Source organism: Panicum hallii, chromosome 7 (genome assembly GCF_002211085.1).
Source record: "Panicum hallii strain FIL2 chromosome 7, PHallii_v3.1, whole genome shotgun sequence".
Lineage (NCBI taxonomy): Eukaryota > Viridiplantae > Streptophyta > Magnoliopsida > Poales > Poaceae > Panicum > Panicum hallii.
The window spans coordinates 12,172,923-12,196,417 of NC_038048.1; positions in this window are offsets into that span (position 1 = coordinate 12,172,923).

Consider the following 23,495-nt stretch of genomic DNA (forward strand, 5'->3'; position numbering starts at 1 on the left):
AACTCCTAGACTTAATGCATAAGTATAGATAAACAGATATAGATTGCAGTGTAAATAAAGTAGTGGGATATGTCCGGGGCTTGCCTTTACTGGTGGGGCTGAAGTCAGAAATGTTAACATCTTCCGAACTTTGGTTCGGGGCTTCAGTCAGTTCCTTGGTGACGTTCATTTGGTCTTCAGAAACATCTTTTGTAGACTCCGGGGAGATCTCGTAGATACCGTTGCCGAAGTAGTCGTATCTACATGCAATGCGACATCACATTCAAATGTGCACACAAAACTATCTTACTTCACAATAAAGTTGCAATCTAACACTCATTTAACACCTTATCCACATAACAACCAAAAAGATCTGAACTAAATCTAGACAGAGCTTTAGGGGGACAACTAACCAGAATCGGCTACTCGTTGAAGACTACCGTAGAGCCGATTGGAAACAACAGAGGTTCAGCCGATGGAAAGATGCATCGGGTTCCTAGATGATCGATGAAAGCATCGATTACCATAGCAGAAGGATGATTTCTAAAGCAGTTGTCTTAACTGAGATGTGCTTAAGTGATATTCTAGTTAACTAGGTGTGGTTATATCGACTCGATTACGTCAGCACAACAATTGAGTGACGTATAGCCGATTGGAGTAGGGTTAAGGGTACGTGACCGATAAGTAATAAGCTGACCTCTCAGTCGATAAATCGACTGATAGAAAGGTGCGGATATGGATGGGGAAACTAAGGATTGATCGGCCATATTTGACCGATACGGAAAAGCAACCAAATTCGGCTTGGGTTGGCCGATAACAAGAATCTTAGAATCGTGTGTGCTTCTCCGATACATCGACTCTGTACAGTCAATGTAGGACAGAACAATAGACTTGTATCGACAGTAGTTGATACTAGAAAGGTATCAACCGTATCAGCTAACCAGCCGATGGTAGAAGTATCGACTGACAGCTGTTACGCAGAAACATTATAGGTTTAAAGAAAACGGATGTTAAGTGGTTGGGTTGATAACCTGACACTGAAGCATAGCTGTCGAGACGTATTAGCTAAATAGCAGATATACATGGACCAACAGGAATCCTTATATAAAAAGGGCCTTATGAAGATTGCAATCAAGACGAGAACAATGTCTTGATGGCAGGGATATGAGCGTTTGTGTGATGTATTAACTAATTACCACACTTTTCCACTTGAAACATATATCCTATCATTTATCTTTCAGCTAAAACACATGCATATAATATATGGTACAAACAAAGCATTCATTCCCTAACATTTAACCTAGACCACAGATCAAGATTTTCAATTCAAGAGCATAACACAAACTTGTAAATGTTCCCTGATTTGAAATAAAGGAAGTTTTGAAAATTTTACAAAGGACACTCTAGAACTTTCTAAAACATAGCAATCAAGTCCCTGGTCCGGGAAAACAGATAACAAGAAGTTAACGACGATATCCCGGTAAAGGAATCGCCGGCATTAAGAAGATTCAGTAGGTCGGGGCAAACCTTGGTTATGGAAAAGAACGGATGGAAAGTGAAGTCCCGTGGCGATAGGATCGGCGAAGAGAAAAACTCGACGATGACGAGACTCCATGGATGACGAAGAAGCTTGCCGGGGATTGCAGTGGGTAGAGAATGGCCGAAGGGGTAATCTCCGCGGTGATTTGCGGTTGGTTGAGCGATCAACGAAGGTAGGGACTGCTGGACGTCATGGACCCCTGGAACGAGATGATGGAGCCGAACGGGTTCGCTATACTGACTTTTCCGCGAACCTTAGGGTTTTCCTGCTCACGAGCTGAGTCTTCTTTTGCTTACGCACGCATGCCACTGAAACACGGCCGGCACACCCGCATAGCTTCCTGCAGGACTGCCGTGCTTGGTTGCATCGAGGCTCCTCCGAACTCGTCACGCCTAACTGCCGCCTTCGCTCCACAACTCCTCCTTCCGACTCGCCTCGCCGTAATCGTCACCTTCGATTTGCCTCCTCTCCTTCCAGCTTGCTGCCCCTCGTGCATCTCACGCGCGAGCGAGCTCGCGTCCTCGACACGACCACTCTTGCACCACCAGAGTTCACCGTGGCGTAGTTAGGGTCGATGCCATCACGTTCTCGCATCTCGTGCAGAAGCCCTCCACCACAACTCCTCCTGCGCGTGCCGTTGCTCGGCACGTCGTATTCCAGCATCGCCTGTTCGTGCCCATGGGCCCGCTCTACTCCGGCCGCCCAACACCTGCCAATACCGCCAATTCCCACGCGCCACCACGAGCATGCTTGCGCCACTCGCTCGGCACCGCCCACGAACCACTCCTGTGCCGCTGCCGCGCACGCCTGCTGCCTCACCCGCGTGCCTGGCCACTCCGCGCGCCACTGCTCACTCCGGGCTGCTCGCCTCCGCCCGGGTCTCGCACCTGCTGCGCTCGCACGCGTCCCGCACGCCGCTGCCTACTTATGCGCGTCTGCCGGTGCCGGGCCTGCTCCAGCGCCCGCGCTTCAATGTACACCATCAGCATTGCATCGCCTCCTCTGGCGCTCACTCGGCCGTCGCTCCCACGCGCTCAGCTTCCTCGCGTGCTCACCCGGGCCCACTCCATGCCTGCCGCCTACCCGAGCGCCTGCTCCCGCGTGAACCGCACGCCAGCGCTCTGCATCCACACGCCCGCCGCGCTCTGGCCTTGCACGCGTTGCCCGCTCGGCGTCACCCGAGCCCACGCACACCCCGTCTCTGCGCTGCGCCAGCCTCTACCCCAAATCCGCGTCGAGCCGCCGCCTGCTCCGCGCTGCTGGCCCTTCACGCCCGCTGCCTGCTGCAGCCCCTGCGCGCCGCCGCTTCGGGCTCCCACTCGCGCGCACTGCCGCCCACCATCGCGCCGAGTCGTGGCCGCGCCCAGCCGCGCCAGCCCGCGCTCCTGCTGCCGCGCGCTCGCCAGCCGCCGGCGCCTGCCTCCCGCGCCGGCCCAACCGCCAGCCCTCCCACACCGCGCGTCCGCCTCGCGCCTGGGCCGAGCCGCCGCCCTGCGCCTGGGCCCGCAGCTCGCGCCGCTCCTCTCCGTTCGAACCGCCGCTGCGCCCGCTAGCTGGGCCGCGCGTCCGCGCCGGCCGCCTGGCTGCCCGCGCGCGCGCCCGCGCCTGGCCGCTCGTGCGCCCGCACGCGCGCGCCCCCGGGCCGCTGCTCGCCCAGCGCCGCTTCCTGTGCCGCCTGTGCTGATTCGAGTGGAAGCAAAGAGAGAGAGAGAGGGGAAGGAAAACAGGAATTGGATGGAGCTGCTGGTGCCGCCGGTGGGAAGAAAAAGGGAAGCAGACGCTAGGGGAGGAGATAAGGCAGAGGGAGAAGAAAGATACATGGAATTCCCCAAGGGTTTATGCGTAAATACAGAAAACTACAAGGGCCTGCCTGTAAAACAAAATTTCCCGTTGATTTAAAATCCAAATGAAGAAACGCCCAAAACGAAAGTTGGAGAGTTTTTCAAACTCTACAACATTGCTTTAGGGCTCAAGTTCAAAAACTCAAAACTTATATTTTTACACGTGAATCTTTGAACAAAAGTCGGATTCGAATTGCTTTTGTCCTTAAAGTGAAATTTTATAAAATTCAGGACTTAAATGCAAGCATTTATGACATGTCATAATGACGGGATAGAATCGTCATAATGATTGGATAGACATGTCATGATGACTTGCACTTTTACACTTTAGTCCTGAGTAAATTTAAAAGTTACTTTTGTAAATCAAACATTTGCATAAAAGGACTCGTACTTTTATAAAATCACATAAATACCCTTATTTTTACCACTTTACCCAAAATTTTTACACAATTCAACACTTGCATTTCCAATGCAACTTTTGGATAAATATATATTTTTTTACAAGGAATAAAATAATAAAAACATGTTTACCAAAACCACCTTTCTCTTATTTTGAAATTATCCTTCTCCAAATACATTTTGCAAAAATAACCCTGGGTTTTTCTGTAATTACAAAAATACCCTTTTTACTTGCACTTCAAATTTTCAAAAGCTTCACACAAACACACACAAGCTTTACACTCAACAAACACATACTTCACACTAACAAAATATATATCTAACATTACAAGTACACAAACTGTCACAGCCCTCCCCCCTAAAAAGAATCTCGTCCCGAGATTCGGACGAAAGACTCTTAAGGGAAGAGAAGCAAATCACAAATTAAAAGTGGCAAAAAGTAATCACACCAGAGAAGGTTGAGGTTGACGACGAGAGCATGGATAGATTGTATATGGATGATTTTGACGAGAGAATAGAGAGAGAAAAGTGATCTAGTTTTCTCAGAGCTAAGATCACTACATGACGACAGCAAATGTCGACGACATTCGTCATAAAGCTCATGAATAGCAAGTAAGGATAGCACAAGAGACTGATAAGTGATGTTTGAAACATTTCTGCTCAGAGTTTATTACCTGAATAATTTTAGATGATGTTATTGTAAAACATGCCTATTTATGCCGATGCAAACAAAGAGTAATGATAAAATGCTTTACTCAGAGTGCAATGCTCGGTATATAACCATGAATGTGATGCCCTGTTGAGATGTATGATTGGATTGATGGTGCATCATGAGGATGGAGGATTCCAGGCACGACCAGAATGGTGCATATGCCACAATGCATTTGTCATGATGCTGACCAGATGATGCATACACCATGATGCAAAAATGATGACACTCGCAATGTATGCACACATGAAATGCATGAAGTATGATGCATACCCTCATGAGTTGATGATGCACGAGACTCGCGCCCTACAACCGTTCTCTCGGGACTAACACCGGGGTAGTCCTATATCCTTAAGTGAAGATCAAAAGTCAGGACACTAGTAAGGTTGCATAAGAAGAGATTGCAGTGGGGTTACATCACATAGACCTAGTCACCAGTGCGCTCCTAATGGTTCAATCATGTGACTGCAGTGCACATGAGGCCTTAGGTTCCGACACGGCATCATGGTCATGTGATTAAACACTACCACAAGGAGAAATAGCAACCCTGTAGTGCCAACAACAACAAGATAGGTTTAGGAAACCCAAGATACTCCGAAGTTGTATCGGAGGTACGTTCGTTAGTTAGTCTACGGATTGTCGATGACGACGCAACACCATGCACTGATCAAAAAAAAATGGTATATGTTATGATGCATGACTTTTGTTGAGAGAATTGTATTCAAAAAAAAGTAATTATTGTCATACATCTTTTTTAATTTTTCCTCAAGATTATCTGAGCAAAAATTGTAGGTGTAACTTTCAGATATTGTAACCAGAATAGCCAACAATATAAGGTATAACACCAAGAGAGGATAAATTGATTATTAGATGATGGATTGAAGGATTTGATGATAGTTATCAAGGTTTAACCATCAAAAGAGAAGTTCAATATTTCTGCCGGAACAGATTCAAGATAAGATCAAGGGTTTGGTTTAGCTGTCAAGCTAAGATCGGCGATAAGGTCCAAACATGACCCAACCGACTTGATTCAATCCTCAACTCCAAGATAGCCTAGCAAATAACATTGGCTTCTTCAACACAAAGTCTAGGCAGGCATTCAGATACAAGCAACATATTTCAGTACAACCACATAACAAACAAGGCATTCAGGTCAATCCAAGATGTCATGATGCATGCACGTTCTACACGTCCTCACAAACAAAAATAACTGCCAAGTAATCTTGGTCTTACGTGGTTAGTTACGGTGGCATCATATAAATACGTCTCTCCCTATATATATACTAATCGTTCTTACGTTCAAGCTTACGCAACGAGGTTAGTGTACCTGCAGAAATTCACAATATGTATATACTGAACCTTTCATGCCAGCATGTCATGAAAGCGTTCCCAAACATTACTGTTCACTATAGAAACAGCATCTGTACAATTACCGCCGTACAGACAACGTTAACATACGTTACCAAGATAACGTATTCACGGGGGTACCGCAAAATGCGGGGATGTTGCTATTCATACCCCCTTACCTAACTATATACTCCCAATGTAGTCAACCGAAGTTGGTACATTGGCAGCATCTCAAGTAGGCCACTGCTTGAGAAACAGCGTTCGGTTCGCATCACCGACGGGAAGGCCAAGCTCCCTCAGTTGGCTGAGGATCCTTACCTCCTTACCTCACCATCGAAGATGTCGTTACAGAAAGTAAGGTTGGGTTGTGCATAAATTTAAGTTTTGACAGAAAAGTAATGCTGGTAGTTAGAGTTTTATATATATATATATATATATATATATTATAGCCACCTCTATTTCCCTTATAAACATTACCCTAGGGCTTTACATACTAAGCATAATCCTTAACGAATCCAACGCGGTTTTGCCAAACACTTTGTTGGTCAAACTTTTATACTAAAAGCATTTTTAAGGTAAAATGTATCTCCAGGGTAACCTTATAGCTCTGATACCAGCTGTGGCAGAACCAACCTGAATTATACCGGCTCAAGTACGCGAGTCCACTCCAGAGGGCTCCAACGCGCTTCAAACGGTATAATCCCTTGGCCTGTCGGGTAACGTCCCGATAAACCACCGATACACAGGATCAAATAAGGTTACCTCACGCGAAGGTGAGTCCAGAGATACAATCACCATCACGATTTACATAATAGGGAATTACATTACAAGAATTTCCAAAAAGAAGTATGAAGTTTCAAATTTAGAGGAAAGATTACAAACTGTAAAGCTAGGGTTAAAAGCAGCGGAAAACATACGCGAAGATTTGCAACACGTCGTCAAGGTAGATGTCATGCTAAGCCCGGGCACGACATCACTCGATATCATCAGTGTTGGCCGGGGACGGATCCCATTCCTCGGACCAATCTTCTGGAAGAGCACAGGGCCATGACAGGGAAAGAGTAGGATCTTCAAAGGCTTTGCCTGAAAAACATAAAACTAGCAAGGCTGAGTATATTAATACTCAGCAAGGCTTACCCGGGATTGGGTATACTTTAGCCCATAGCTAGACTCATGAAGGCTTTGCAAAGGCTCTGGGTTCATTTTCAGCTGAAAAGCAACAAGAGTATGAACTATTTTCAAGTTTTTAGCTTTCAGATTCTAGCTTGATTAGCCATTCTAGGTTAGCACCTATACTAAACAAGCAAGGTAGTGATTCTCATCCATCAAGATTATCCATCATTAGTTTCACTTCTTACTCAATGTGGTAAAAGGGATAAGCAGTCTCAAGCATCGTGAGAGGCGGACGATTCGAATCGAATTTAACCTTGCAAGGTAAACCTAACACACACGCCTGGAATACCAACAAGGCATTCCGAAGCAACCGTTTCCCTCATATTCCGGGTTATGGATCGGGGCCACCACAAGCGACTGCAGGACCGTACGTACACCCAATGTGTACAGGACATACGTCTGTAGCGCGACTACAAAACCCGTATTCCTGTCTGCCTTGCAGAACGTACTCCCACACGTCGGTGCGTGTAAACATAAAATAAAAGTCGAGTGGTGGAGACAAGTCCATTTGCCGGGCCAATCGGGTACTAGGCTTACCGCTTACCATATTTCACGGCATGTGGCTAGTACTTTCAAAAACTTAGCCACCACTACCACATAGATCGACCTTATCAACTTTTAACGAAACAGACAGGGTAAACTTTCTGGTCATGATACAGCACATGACCCTGTCCGTCATCCTTATAGTGGTTGCAGTAATGTAAACATGCAACTCCTATATCGCGCGAGTGACAGGAAATCACTCGACTTCTACCGGTCCTATTAGCGGAGCATCTACCCGGTAAGGACTCAGGAGCATTACATTGGATTCCTAGGATTCATGCATCTAGGGTTTCATTTCAACTCCTAGACTTAATGCATAAGTATAGATAAACAGATATAGATTGCAGTGTAAATAAAGTAGTGGGATATGTCCGGGGCTTGCCTTTACTGGTGGGGCTGAAGTCAGAAATGTTAACATCTTCCGAACTTTGGTTCGGGGCTTCAGTCAGTTCCTTGGTGACGTTCATTTGGTCTTCAGAAACATCTTTTGTAGACTCCGGGGAGATCTCGTAGATACCGTTGCCGAAGTAGTCGTATCTACATGCAATGCGACATCACATTCAAATGTGCACACAAAACTATCTTACTTCACAATAAAGTTGCAATCTAACACTCATTTAACACCTTATCCACATAACAACCAAAAAGATCTGAACTAAATCTAGACAGAGCTTTAGGGGGACAACTAACCAGAATCGGCTACTCGTTGAAGACTACCGTAGAGCCGATTGGAAACAACAGAGGTTCAGCCGATGGAAAGATGCATCGGGTTCCTAGATGATCGATGAAAGCATCGATTACCATAGCAGAAGGATGATTTCTAAAGCAGTTGTCTTAACTGAGATGTGCTTAAGTGATATTCTAGTTAACTAGGTGTGGTTATATCGACTCGATTACGTCAGCACAACAATTGAGTGACGTATAGCCGATTGGAGTAGGGTTAAGGGTACGTGACCGATAAGTAATAAGCTGACCTCTCAGTCGATAAATCGACTGATAGAAAGGTGCGGATATGGATGGGGAAACTAAGGATTGATCGGCCATATTTGACCGATACGGAAAAGCAACCAAATTCGACTTGGGTTGGCCGATAACAAGAATCTTAGAATCGTGTGTGCTTCTCCGATACATCGACTCTGTACAGTCAATGTAGGACAGAACAATAGACTTGTATCGACAGTAGTTGATACTAGAAAGGTATCAACCGTATCAGCTAACCAGCCGATGGTAGAAGTATCGACTGACAGCTGTTACGCAGAAACATTATAGGTTTAAAGAAAACGGATGTTAAGTGGTTGGGTTGATAACCTGACACTGAAGCATAGCTGTCGAGACGTATTAGCTAAATAGCAGATATACATGGACCAACAGGAATCCTTATATAAAAAGGGCCTTATGAAGATTGCAATCAAGACGAGAACAATGTCTTGATGGCAGGGATATGAGCGTTTGTGTGATGTATTAACTAATTACCACACTTTTCCACTTGAAACATATATCCTATCATTTATCTTTCAGCTAAAACACATGCATATAATATATGGTACAAACAAAGCATTCATTCCCTAACATTTAACCTAGACCACAGATCAAGATTTTCAATTCAAGAGCATAACACAAACTTGTAAATGTTCCCTGATTTGAAATAAAGGAAGTTTTGAAAATTTTACAAAGGACACTCTAGAACTTTCTAAAACATAGCAATCAAGTCCCTGGTCCGGGAAAACAGATAACAAGAAGTTAACGACGATATCCCGGTAAAGGAATCGCCGGCATTAAGAAGATTCAGTAGGTCGGGGCAAACCTTGGTTATGGAAAAGAACGGATGGAAAGTGAAGTCCCGTGGCGATAGGATCGGCGAAGAGAAAAACTCGACGATGACGAGACTCCATGGATGACGAAGAAGCTTGCCGGGGATTGCAGTGGGTAGAGAATGGCCGAAGGGGTAATCTCCGCGGTGATTTGCGGTTGGTTGAGCGATCAACGAAGGTAGGGACTGCTGGACGTCATGGACCCCTGGAACGAGATGATGGAGCCGAACGGGTTCGCTATACTGACTTTTCCGCGAACCTTAGGGTTTTCCTGCTCACGAGCTGAGTCTTCTTTTGCTTACGCACGCATGCCACTGAAACACGGCCGGCACACCCGCATAGCTTCCTGCAGGACTGCCGTGCTTGGTTGCATCGAGGCTCCTCCGAACTCGTCACGCCTAACTGCCGCCTTCGCTCCACAACTCCTCCTTCCGACTCGCCTCGCCGTAATCGTCACCTTCGATTTGCCTCCTCTCCTTCCAGCTTGCTGCCCCTCGTGCATCTCACGCGCGAGCGAGCTCGCGTCCTCGACACGACCACTCTTGCACCACCAGAGTTCACCGTGGCGTAGTTAGGGTCGATGCCATCACGTTCTCGCATCTCGTGCAGAAGCCCTCCACCACAACTCCTCCTGCGCGTGCCGTTGCTCGGCACGTCGTATTCCAGCATCGCCTGTTCGTGCCCATGGGCCCGCTCTACTCCGGCCGCCCAACACCTGCCAATACCGCCAATTCCCATGCGCCACCACGAGCATGCTTGCGCCACTCGCTCGGCACCGCCCACGAACCACTCCTGTGCCGCTGCCGCGCACGCCTGCTGCCTCACCCGCGTGCCTGGCCACTCCGCGCGCCACTGCTCACTCCGGGCTGCTCGCCTCCGCCCGGGTCTCGCACCTGCTGCGCTCGCACGCGTCCCGCACGCCGCTGCCTACTTATGCGCGTCTGCCGGTGCCGGGCCTGCTCCAGCGCCCGCGCTTCAATGTACACCATCAGCATTGCATCGCCTCCTCTGGCGCTCACTCGGCCGTCGCTCCCACGCGCTCAGCTTCCTCGCGTGCTCACCCGGGCCCACTCCATGCCTGCCGCCTACCCGAGCGCCTGCTCCCGCGTGAACCGCACGCCAGCGCTCTGCATCCACACGCCCGCCGCGCTCTGGCCTTGCACGCGTTGCCCGCTCGGCGTCACCCGAGCCCACGCACACCCCGTCTCTGCGCTGCGCCAGCCTCTACCCCAAATCCGCGTCGAGCCGCCGCCTGCTCCGCGCTGCTGGCCCTTCACGCCCGCTGCCTGCTGCAGCCCCTGCGCGCCGCCGCTTCGGGCTCCCACTCGCGCGCACTGCCGCCCACCATCGCGCCGAGTCGTGGCCGCGCCCAGCCGCGCCAGCCCGCGCTCCTGCTGCCGCGCGCTCGCCAGCCGCCGGCGCCTGCCTCCCGCGCCGGCCCAACCGCCAGCCCTCCCACACCGCGCGTCCGCCTCGCGCCTGGGCCGAGCCGCCGCCCTGCGCCTGGGCCCGCAGCTCGCGCCGCTCCTCTCCGTTCGAACCGCCGCTGCGCCCGCTAGCTGGGCCGCGCGTCCGCGCCGGCCGCCTGGCTGCCCGCGCGCGCGCCCGCGCCTGGCCGCTCGTGCGCCCGCACGCGCGCGCCCCCGGGCCGCTGCTCGCCCAGCGCCGCTTCCTGTGCCGCCTGTGCTGATTCGAGTGGAAGCAAAGAGAGAGAGAGAGGGGAAGGAAAACAGGAATTGGATGGAGCTGCTGGTGCCGCCGGTGGGAAGAAAAAGGGAAGCAGACGCTAGGGGAGGAGATAAGGCAGAGGGAGAAGAAAGATACATGGAATTCCCCAAGGGTTTATGCGTAAATACAGAAAACTACAAGGGCCTGCCTGTAAAACAAAATTTCCCGTTGATTTAAAATCCAAATGAAGAAACGCCCAAAACGAAAGTTGGAGAGTTTTTCAAACTCTACAACATTGCTTTAGGGCTCAAGTTCAAAAACTCAAAACTTATATTTTTACACGTGAATCTTTGAACAAAAGTCGGATTCGAATTGCTTTTGTCCTTAAAGTGAAATTTTATAAAATTCAGGACTTAAATGCAAGCATTTATGACATGTCATAATGACGGGATAGAATCGTCATAATGATTGGATAGACATGTCATGATGACTTGCACTTTTACACTTTAGTCCTGAGTAAATTTAAAAGTTACTTTTGTAAATCAAACATTTGCATAAAAGGACTCGTACTTTTATAAAATCACATAAATACCCTTATTTTTACCACTTTACCCAAAATTTTTACACAATTCAACACTTGCATTTCCAATGCAACTTTTGGATAAATATATATTTTTTTACAAGGAATAAAATAATAAAAACATGTTTACCAAAACCACCTTTCTCTTATTTTGAAATTATCCTTCTCCAAATACATTTTGCAAAAATAACCCTGGGTTTTTCTGTAATTACAAAAATACCCTTTTTACTTGCACTTCAAATTTTCAAAAGCTTCACACAAACACACACAAGCTTTACACTCAACAAACACATACTTCACACTAACAAAATATATATCTAACATTACAAGTACACAAACTGTCACAACAGACTCTGCCTCAATTTCCCTGGCAGAATCAAAAAACGGCAACTCGTCGAGATTATCGACAAAGTCATCGAGCCTTGCGGCGAGTGTTTTTAGCTTGATGGTGTCGTCGACGATGTGCCGACGGAATCCGCCTGCGCCGTTGGCGAGCAGACCCATGAGCCAAAAACAAAAGTTGTGCCCTCAGGGAGCATGGGACTGGGGAACTTGAAAAGAGCCATCGAGTTCTCTAGCGGATCTTTGATGCGCTCCCCTACCTGGCGCGCCAGCTGTTGGGTTTTATCCGGCTGCCCACCGAGGGCTATACCCAAGGTGGTAGGTTTTGGGTTGGGATGCGCCGAGATCAGGAACTCGAAGGTGCAGACAACACAAGATTTAGACAGGTTCAGGCCGCAATATGCGTAATGCCCTACGTCCTGTATGATGGTTTGTATTGCCTTGATGTTGATCTGGTGATCTTGGTTTTGAGGGGGTCCCTGCCCGCCCTTATATATCCGGGGGGACAGGGTTACATGAATCCTAGCCTGATACTAGCTTAGGAATCATACTCAAGTACAACTCGAGTAGTTTCCTTCTGTATTGACTAATTCTACTCTGCATGCGGGTAGAATACAACATAAATAAGGTACAGGACACGTCCTATCCCGTAGCCCAATACGGACTCCTTGATGTACACAACCCCGTGGCCCCGGGTCTGACAGATCCGGAAGGAAGTTGCACCATCTTCCCCTAGCCCAGAAGTTCCAATCGTCAACCAGGTTTGGATCGCCTTCCCTCTTTCATAATTGGTCTTCCGTTCATGCCCATTTTCTTTAATTATACTCTCTCCCCCTGCAGTCCGTTGTCATGGATATCTCCAGTGGGGAAGAACCCCTACGCCAGAAGGATTCAGCTTCAGAAGTCCCAGAGGATGTGGACGCACCCATTAGAGCTCTGATCACTCTTCGTGATCCTGACGTGATAGTCCTGGAGGGCCCATCTATGCTGGTTGATGTTCAGTCACTTCGCTAGGTTCGCAAGAGCCGGTCGTGGCCGCGTCAATTACCAGCTCCCCTTTGGAAGGACCACCCACCGCCTTGACCACTGCCAACCCTTCTGCACGAGAGACACACGTACCAGAGCCGACTATTGTCTCATCGGCTGCCGCCCCCTCTTCTAAAGAAGTGACTCTTTCGGACTCTTCTCTCGCTGTCAACGTTCACCCTTCAGAAGGGATGCGCCTTCAGGAGCCAACTGCTTCTTCATCGGCTATTGCCACCTCTCTCTCAAGACATGTATGCTTTACTCCTAAGTTACTTTAGTCTCTCTTCTGCACTGCCTTACTTACTCGCCTTTCCTCCAGTGTCTGAACCTTTCAGAACTCCTTGCGTTTGATCCTGCATCAATTGGGTCGGCCATACTAGAAGCCGATGACCCTCAACCGGACTCGACCAGCACTGCCAGTCGGCTTCTCCACATGAAGAATCTTCTGTTGGGTCCGATTGACGCCTTGATCCAGGATTCCAGCACGGTGAAACAAATCCTTGATGAGGTCAACTCCCAGCTCCCCGTGAGCCTTCAGGTCAAGCTTTTGCCGGCCGGGCACCTCCCTTCTTTTCGGGCAAAGGTAGCAGAGGCTCGCCATAGGATTGAGACCCGGCGCTCTCAATCGCTCTTGAGAACTATCATTGCCGAGAGGTGCCAGTCGGTCAACAAGAAGAAAGCTGTTCTTGATGTCAAGGCTGACACGTCTATCTCCGCCCGATGGCTTCATCTCCTAGAGAAGGAACTAGAAGATCTCGAGGCCAAAGTCCGGGCCACCAAACAGCACATTCAAGAAGAAAAAGATCTTATCGCAGGCTCCAAGCGGGAGGCGAAAGTCCTGACTGCTGAACTGAAGGTGGACCTGGCCGAGCTGAGTGGCCTGAGCAAACAAGTAATGCCAGGAGCGGACAAAGAGGATGAAGCGGTGATTGCTGAAGTTGATCGCGTCCATCTCAATGCCATTGCTGCTATCGATGATTTCCTCCAGAAAACCTATTTAAGATGAACTTTATATTCACATATCGTAACTCTAAAGTCGATGGTCACGCATCGGCTGTTTAGTAACCCATTGTGTTAATTGCTCCAAAAAACCTCTAAAGTCGATGGTCTTACATCGGCTATTCTAGTGACCTATGAAATGCCTCTTCTCTAACGTATGGGCCGATCACACGCATCGGCCTCCTTTTTCATTCTTATTCTGCCAAAATGTCATCGGCTCCGTAGACCTAGGTCACCGAGTTCCGTTGGTTCGCACCCTTCCACACGACTCCAGCGTCGCCTTGTTTAAGCTCACTGGTCATATCGGCTTATAGCCTGATGGATGACATCGGCTTTACTACTCGTCGGCCCACACACTTGGGAAGTATCTCTTAAGATGTTGACCATTGACTGCCACTGGAAACTTGATGCCATCCAACTCTTCAAGCATATATGCATTCCCAGGTAGGACCTGGTCAACCCTATACGGCCCATGCCAGTTTGGGGACCACTTGTCATATGCCGCATCCTTAGTTCCCAGCAGTAGTGCTGCTTCCCAGACCAAATCTCCTACTTGAAATTCCTTTGGTTTGACCTTCTTATTATACGCGCGGGCTACTTTGGCTTTATTTTCCTTGATCTTCTCTAGTGACCAAAGCCTAAGTTCCGTGAGGTCCTCAACATTGTCATTCATCAGAGTAGCATATTCTTCAGCTATTAAATCATTCTGGAATTCTATACGCCTTGACCCAGCCGTAATTTCCCATGGTAACACAGCTTCCTGCCCGTAGACCAAGTGATAAGGGGAAGTTTTCGTCGCCCCATGACAAGATATACGGTATGCCCACAATGCCTCTGATAAGACCTCGTGCCAGCGTCTAGGGTACTCATCAATCTTCCTCTTAATCAACTTGATAAGGCTCTGATTGGATGCTTCATGTTGTCCATTTGCCTGAGCATAATATGGAGACGATCTGATCAGCTTGATACCCATATCGGCAGCAAACTTCTTGAATTCCTCTAAAATAAAAACCGAACCACCATCTGTTGTAATGGTCTGAGCGATCTCGAATCTATGAATGATGTGTTCCTTGACAAACTGAATAACATCTCTAGATGTCACCGATTTCATAGGAACCGCTTCTACCCATTTGGTGAAGTAATCCAGGATAGGTAAAATGAACTGATGACCTTTGCTAGATGGAGGATTAATTTTGCCAATCATGTCCATGCCCCAGCCTCTGAACGGCCATGGTTTAATAATGGGGTTCATCACGGATGCTGGTACCATCTGGATCTTCCCGAACCTCTGACATGCTTGACACCCTTTATAATACTTAAAACAGTCCTCAAGCATGGTGGGCCAATAGTACCCTGATCGCCTAATCAGCCACTTCATTTTGTGAGCCGATTGATGAGTCCCACACGTTCCTTTGTGGCCTTCATGTAAGAGCCGATTGGACTCAACCAGCCCCAGGCATTTAAGCAACAACCCCTCCAAGGTCCTGTAGAACATGTCGTCCCCTATCAGGACATACCTCATGGCTTTATATCGTATCCTCTTGGGTGCCCCCCCAAGCCGAATCCTTCAAGTAATTGAAGATATCGGCTCTCCAATCTCCCTGGTCCAGTAGGTGTACCTGATGATTAGATCCATCGGTTTTGTACCCAGAAGCCAGCTGTGCCAAATCATTGGCCTCTGTATTCCGAGTCCTAGGTATCCAATAAAAATTTATGTACCTGAACTGGGCTATTAGTTCCTGGCATTGCACCCACAACGGAAATAGTAACTCGCTTTCACACCTATATTCCTCTGTGAGTTGAGAGATTACCAATTTTGAATCCCCGAAGACTTCTACCGCTTCGGCTCCAGCCTCAAGAAGCAACTCCATACCTTTATGCACCGCTTCATACTCTGCAAGATTGTTGGTGCAAGTAGTAGGCAATCAAATTGAGAAAGAATATGTTGCCCCCCGAGGCGATACCAGCAGGATACCGACGCCACATCCGTCTCCACAAACTGATCCATCGAAGTGCATAGCCCAAGCTCGTACAATGTGACAGTTCATGTACTAGTAAGTTAGGCACATTATTTATTGTGAAGTATGTGCTTGTTAGTGTAAAGCTTGTATGTGTTTATGTGAAGCTTTTGAAAATTTAAAATGCAAGTAAAAGGGGTATTTTTATAATTCCGGAAAAACTTGGGTTGTTCTCGCAAATGGATTGGATGGAAAGTAATTTCAAAATAGGTAAAGGGTTGTTTTGCAAAACATATTTTTCTTACTTTAACCCTTATAAGAGAAAAATGTATTTACTCAAAGATTTCATTTGCAATGGTTGTGTGGAAATGGATGTGTTGAATTGCGTGTTTTTGTGAAGAAAAAGGGCAGATGTGCAATTTTACAAAAAAAAACATAAGTCCTTTTATGCAAAATAGGTGATTTACAAAAGTAAATTTCAAAATTACTAGGGGCCAAAGGGCAATAATGCAAGTAATCATGACTTATATAGAAACTTGCAAATAGGCCCAAGGTGATAAGTAATTTACACTAACAAGGACAAAAACTTTATAAAGTTCAAATTTAGTCAAAAGTCTTAAAATAAAGCTTCATACTTTGAGTTTTTGAGTTCAAACCCTAAAACAAAGTTGTAGAGCTTGAAAAGTTTTAAAACTTTCATTTTAAACACTTTTTATTTTGAACTCTAGAACAGTGGTTAAATTCTTCTTTTCACCTAGGTCCCTGTATTTTCTGAATTTGAGCACGGGTCCTTAGGAAAGTTCCCTTTCTTCTTCCCCTCTGTTTTTCTCTGCTCCGCCGCTCACCCCTATTTGCTGCCTCTGCTGCACTGCCGCCATTGAATCCGGCCACCCCCTTGTCACTCTCTGCGGCCTAGCTCCTCCACGCGTCGCTCCTTAGCCCAGCTACCACCCTAGCTCTTCTTGCTGGCCCCCTCGTTGAGTGCCACGTTGCCTGTGGCACTGCCAGCACCGCCCGATCTCTCCAGCACTTCTACTTGCCGCCCACCGCATCAACGCAGCCACCCAGGGCTGCGGCATTGCGCCCTTTCCACTCTCCTCTATCTCTACGGCCTATAAAAGGCCAGTTCTAGCTCACGGTCGCACTACTAGAAACCACCATCGCCCTCCACTGTTGCTGCTCAACCATCCCACGCCGAGCTCGCCCCTCCGGCCTCTCTTCCCTCGAGCTGACCCCCAAAATCGCTTGCCCCCAGCCCCTTGAAGCTCCTCCACCTGTTCCCCATCAACCCCGCCCGCCGGAGCTCGCCGGAGCACCACTGCCACCATTGGCAAGTTTCTGTCACCGTCGTCGGCCCTCCTCCGGCCACCCCGGCGTCACCCGAGCCCATCCAAAGATAGCCCTCGTGTCCCTCATGCTCCCCCACCTATCCCTCGCCTCCGGGAAGCACCCCATCGCCAGAATCAAGCTCCCTGAGCTTTCTCTGTTCCAAAAATTGTGACCAGGGACCCCATACAACAATAGGAATAATTCCAGGGGCCTATCTGCACAGACCATGACTCAGATGAATAGTGTCGTGCTGGACCTTTTTGAAATCTTTGGCTGAAACTTTGAAAAATCATAGTAAATCATAGAAAAATCAGAAAAATGCCAAACTAGTTTTGTTAGAATCCTTAAGTTATGCTTGACTACTTTTATGTAGGAAGTTTGAGCTGTAGGTGTATAGTTTCTGATGTAGATTAAATATTAAGAAATGAGTGTTTTATTTGTATCTCATGTTATATGCATGTGTTGTGGCTGAATTTTGGAACCTAGGTTGTATGTCCCATGAGTAGCTTTGTGTAAAAATTTCGAGTTCTTTACTGCTCATTTAATTAGAAATTCGAGTACATTTGTTGTTTGTTGATAGAAATTTTATAATTTAATTCTAGATGCATTCCTTCAGTTTTAAAGCTGAAAATTTTACCTTAGCTTTGCTTCAACATGTTTAGTTCATATAAAAATTTTGTGCCCAGAAACTATGTGCATGTTTGTAAATCTATTTTTGTTCAGTTTGTCTTGTTGAGGCTAAAATAAATACTTTAGATTGGCAATAAATGCTGGTAAATTGTTTTTACACTCCTTATCAGTGTGTTATCATGCAAGTTAATCTGTGCTACCAGATCCTTGCTGCATGTCAAGTTGTTGCATTTATTTGGTTCCTAGATATAGTTTTCTTTTTTAGTGTTACTAAGAGGTGCTTTCCTACCTGTTAATTTCAGTAGCTAATTCTTGTTTCTGAGTAAGTCATGTTACCCTTGTTGGATACTTATAACATGAGTTATGGTTACAACAAGTGTCTCGGTGCGGCTGCTCAGATTCTGAGCATGTGCTTTAAAGTTGATTGCTTAAGCATGGTATTATTTGTATGCTTGTTAAAACTAGCTCATAACCCCAGTACAACTTAGCTAACATACCTGAGACCTTGTGACATTTGTGTCATGATGTACGACTTGGAATAATTTATGAACCACTTAAAGCTATTTTTAGTCATGTATGCTTGTTGTTGCAAATGTTTCTTGTGCCACTTGTTTGAATCTTAATTAGACTTGTTGTGCAACTCTAAAACATATGAGATGTCTAATCTGAAAGTGAAACATTTGATTTATATTTAACCAGCTGGTTGTGTGATGCTAAACTTGATTAGCTCTTAGCTCTTGGTAGCCAAAGTCCTTGCAATAGATTGACTGAAGTTAATTTGTGCACCATGCCTCATGTGCTTGCTGCCCCTATGGCAGACTTTTGTGATGTTTAGTTACCCCTCTCTATCACCGCACTTCTATCAGCCGATTTATCGGCTAGGAAATTGGCTATATACCTATCGGTCACATACCCTCAACCACACTCCAATCGGCTGCACATCTGTAAAACATGTCCTCATCGGCACAAGCCCATCAGCCACATCCTCTTCAGTCTAATTCCGCACTTGTGGTCTCACCAGCCTAGTCCGATATTAGTGTTCTGTTCCACCTAGTTCTTGTAATAGGTCTGATGTAGATAACCCCATCGGCTGTATGTCACTCAATTGTTGTACTGATGTAATCAAGCCAATGCAACCACACCTAGTTATCTAGGATAACACTTAAGCACATCTCAGTTAGGCACAGTCAGTGCAAAGTAGGATAATCAGTTACATGGCTAATATGCCCCAGTAGATATAGGAGAACATTAAAGATGAAAACCGGCTACACAGCTGACCCACTAATCGGCTGAATACGCCGAGACACAGACCGTATGGATACATAGTTCGACTAGTCTACCAATACACCATCGGCTAGTTACTCGCACTAGTCAACTAGCTATGCCGATACATCACTCGACTAGTTCTACCCGATGTGTAAATCGGCTAATGTGCCGATGCACTAAATCGGCTAGTAGGCCAAATCACTGATCGACTAGTACACGTACACAAATCGGCTCAGCCGATGTTCACTAATCAACTAGTTTGCAAATGCACTGATCGACTACTTGTATCGATTCACAAATCTAGTACATACGCACATATCAGCTCGGCCGATGTTCACACTTACCAATGCGCAATTAAATAGTTACATGCTACACGAGTCGAGTAATTGTTGCACAGTCGACCACTTCCAATTTTGAATAGATACATACCCTGATCGGCTAGGTACGCCGATACTCACGCAGATTAGTTAAGACACAGCTGCTTTAGGAAACACCCCTCCGCTAAAATAGCCGATACCTTCATCGAACAATTAGGAAGTTGATGTACCTATCCATCGACTACACAGGCCAAAGTACACAAACCTAGATCAGTAAGATAGCACGGTAGACACGCCTCTGTTAGGCACAACCAAAGCACATCAATCGGCTAAACCTGATGCACGCTCATCAGCTAAGGCCAAGGCCAATGCACCAACCAATTGGACAGACTAGAAACATGCTGATAATCCAATCGGCAAGATCCTTCCTTGATCTATCCTTGAAGCATCATACCTTTAACATTCCTATCTATATCAGCCAATTTGACCCCAGGTGAACTCAAATCAGCCAATGTCTTATGCTGATATCCAGAAACTACTCATGCCGATTTCTCTTCTAAACAGAAATCAGCAAATTTCCTAATGCTGTGCAGATAGCTCCCTCCTTTGCCAATTCTATTGGTTGAACCCTGTTGTTTTCGATTGGCTCTGTTGTAACCTTCAATAAATAGCCGATTTTAATCAGTTGTCCAATCAAAGCTCTACCCAAGTTAGTTTCTGATCTTTTTGGTTATTATATAAGTAATATGTTAAATGAGTGTTGGATTGCAACTTTATGGTGAATTAAGATAGTTTTATGTGCACACTTTGAATGTAATGTTGCATTGCATGTAGGTACGACTACTTCCACAAACGATACCTACAAGATCTCCCAGAAGTCTGTAGAGGATATTTCTGAAGACCAAATGAACGTCACCAAGGGATTATCTGAAGCCCCGAACCAAAGTTCGGAAGATAATAATACTAACATCCCTGACTCCAGCCCCACCAATAAAGGCAAGCCCCGGACATAAACCCACTATCTTATTTACACTGCAATTTACCTTTATATATATAATTGTGCATTAAGTTCTTAGGAGTTGTCTGGAAACCATAAATGCATCTCCCTAGGAACCAATGTACTGAATATTAGAAACTGAGTCCGGCTAGTGCTATGCTAATAGGACCGGTAGAAGTCGAGTGATTTCCTGTCACTCGCGCGATATAGGAATTGATTGATTACAATTATGCAATCACTATAAGGATGACGGTCGGGGTTATGTGTAGCATCTTGGAAAGAAAGGATACCCCGTCTGTGTTGATGAATTTGGTTAAGGGCGCAGTGTGTGGTAGTGGCAGTTAAGCGTTTGAAAGTACTAGCCACATGCCGCGAAATATGGTAAGCGATAAGCCTAGTAACCAATCGGCCCGGCAAGTGGACTCGTCCCCCACCACTCGACTTTTATTTTATGTTTACACGCACTGACTGTGGGAGTACGTTCTGTAAAGCAGACGGGAATACGGTCATGTAGTCGCGCTACAGATGTATGTCCTGCACATTGGATGTGCGTACGGTCCAGCAGTTGCTTGTGGTGGCTTTGTTCCACGACCCGGAATGAAAGGCAAACGGTTGCTTCGGAAGGACCTATTGGTGTTCCAAGCGTGTGAGTTAGGTTTACCTTGCAAGGGTTAAAATTCGATGCCGAATCATCCGTTTCTCATGAAGATTCAGACTGCTTAACTCTTTTGCCACATAGAGTAACAAGAGAAACATTATGAGGAGTAATACTAGGATATGTTTTCAAGAAGCTCTACCTTGCTTGAGTAGTTGTAGGTGCTTACCTAGAAGGATTAAAGGAACTAGAAACTGAAAGCTAAAATATGAAATTAAGGATCTACTTTTTGTTGCTTTTCAGCTAAGACAAGACCCAAAACCCTTTGAAAGCCTTCATGGTCTAGTTATGGGCTAAGTATACCCTAACCCCGGGTAAGCCTTGCTGAGTATTAGAGTACTCAGCCTTGCAATATGATTTTTGTTTCAGGTAATGTCTCTGTAGACCCTACTCTTCCCATGCCTTGGCCCTATGCTTTGCCTGATGGTTGATCCATGGAATGGGATCCGTCCCCGGCCAATACTGATGATACCGAGTGATGTCGTGCCCGGGCTTAGCATGACATCCGTCTTGACGACGTGTTGTAAATCGTCGCGTTTGTTTTTTGCTGCCAAGAACCTTAAGTTTAACGGTTTGTAATAATTTTACTAAATATGGAACTTAGTACTACTTTTGGAAACTCTTGTAATGTAATTCCCTATGATGTAAAATATGATGGTGACTGTATCTCTGGACGCACCTTCGTGTGAGGTAACCTTATTCGATCCCGAAAGTTAGGTGGTTTCATCGGGACTCTACCCGACAGGCCAAGGGGTTACACCGTTTGAAGTACGTTGGAGCCCTTGAGAGAGGACTTGCGTATTTGAGCCGGTGTAATTCAGGTTGGTTCTGCCACATACAAAAAGCATTGCTATGTTGGTATTGGCCCTCTCAGCAATAAGATCTGTTAAAGCTTGCCCCTTGACTGCCTTCGCGGGTTGATATCGGATATCGAACTCTGATAATGCAAACATCCATTTTCCCAATCGGCCTTTCAACACAGGAGCCGATAGCATGTGCTTTATAACATCCGATTTGCAGATGATGATTACCTCAGCCGATAACAGGATGTGACGAAGCTTGGTGCACATAAAAAATAAACAAAGGCATAGCTTCTCCATATCGAGATACCTTGTTTCTGCGTCCAGCATGCTTCTGCTGAGGTAGAATACCACCCTCTCTTTGTTGTCATACAATTGTACTACCACTGATGGGATGGAGGTGTTACCAACTGACAAATATACGTAAAATGGCCTATCTTGTTGTGGTGGAACCAACGCAGGCGGTCTCGATAAATATTCTTTAATTTCTTCAAATGCCCGTTGCTGTTCTGCGCCCCAGCGGAATTCTTCGTTGGTTTTGATTTTCACTAACTCCATAAAAGGTTCGATCCGCCCAGAAAGATTGGAAATAAACCTCCTGACAAAGTTAATCTTGCCAATAAGTTGCTAGAGCTCCCTCTTGGTAGTGGGCGGCACCTTGGTGCACACGGCTTCCTAACTTTTTAGGCCAATCTCGATTCCTCTTTCATGAACTAGAAAACCCCAAAACTGCCCAGCCGACACGCCAAAAGCGCACTTCTTTGGGTTCATCCTGAGCCCAAACCTTCTAGTTCGCTCCAGAACCTGTCGTAAATCACCCAGATGTCCTTCAACCGATGCTGACTTCACTATGACATCGTCAATGTAAATTTCCACCAAATTGCCGAACAGATCATGGAAAATGTGATTCATGGCACGCTGATATGTAGCGCCAGCATTTTTCAGACCGAAGGTCATAACCATGTACTCGAACAGGCCCACCACTCCAGCCACTCTGAATGCAGTTTTGTGTATATCCTCAGGGGCCATAAAAATCTGATTATAACCAGCGTTACCATCCATGAAACTCAAAATTTTATGACCAGCAGCTGCATTGATCAATGTTTCTGCAACAGGCATTGGGTATTCATCCTTCGGAGTGGCCCTATTGAGGTCTCTGAAATCCACGCAAACCCACCATCGGCCATCCTTCTTCTATACGGGTACAACACTTGAGATCCAATCGGCATACCTGCAAGTCCTGATAAATCCAGCTTCTAACATCTTCTCCACTTCTTTTTTCACTTCAAGCAGGACATCGGCTTCCATCTGGCGAGCTCGCTGTTGGAATGGTCGAAATCCACTTTTGAGAGGGAGCCAATGCTCAACTATGCGCCTATCCAGCCCAGGCATCTCTGTATAATCCCAGGTGAAGCAATCGGCATATTCCTTTAATAAAGTTATCATCAGCTCTCGCAGGGATGGATGCAACTTCTTACTGATGAACGTTGGTCATGGCTTATCCCCAGGACGAATATCTACTTCTTCGAGTTCGTCAGCCGACGTGAAACCATATCCTAATTTCCCATCCTCCATTAGATCGATGC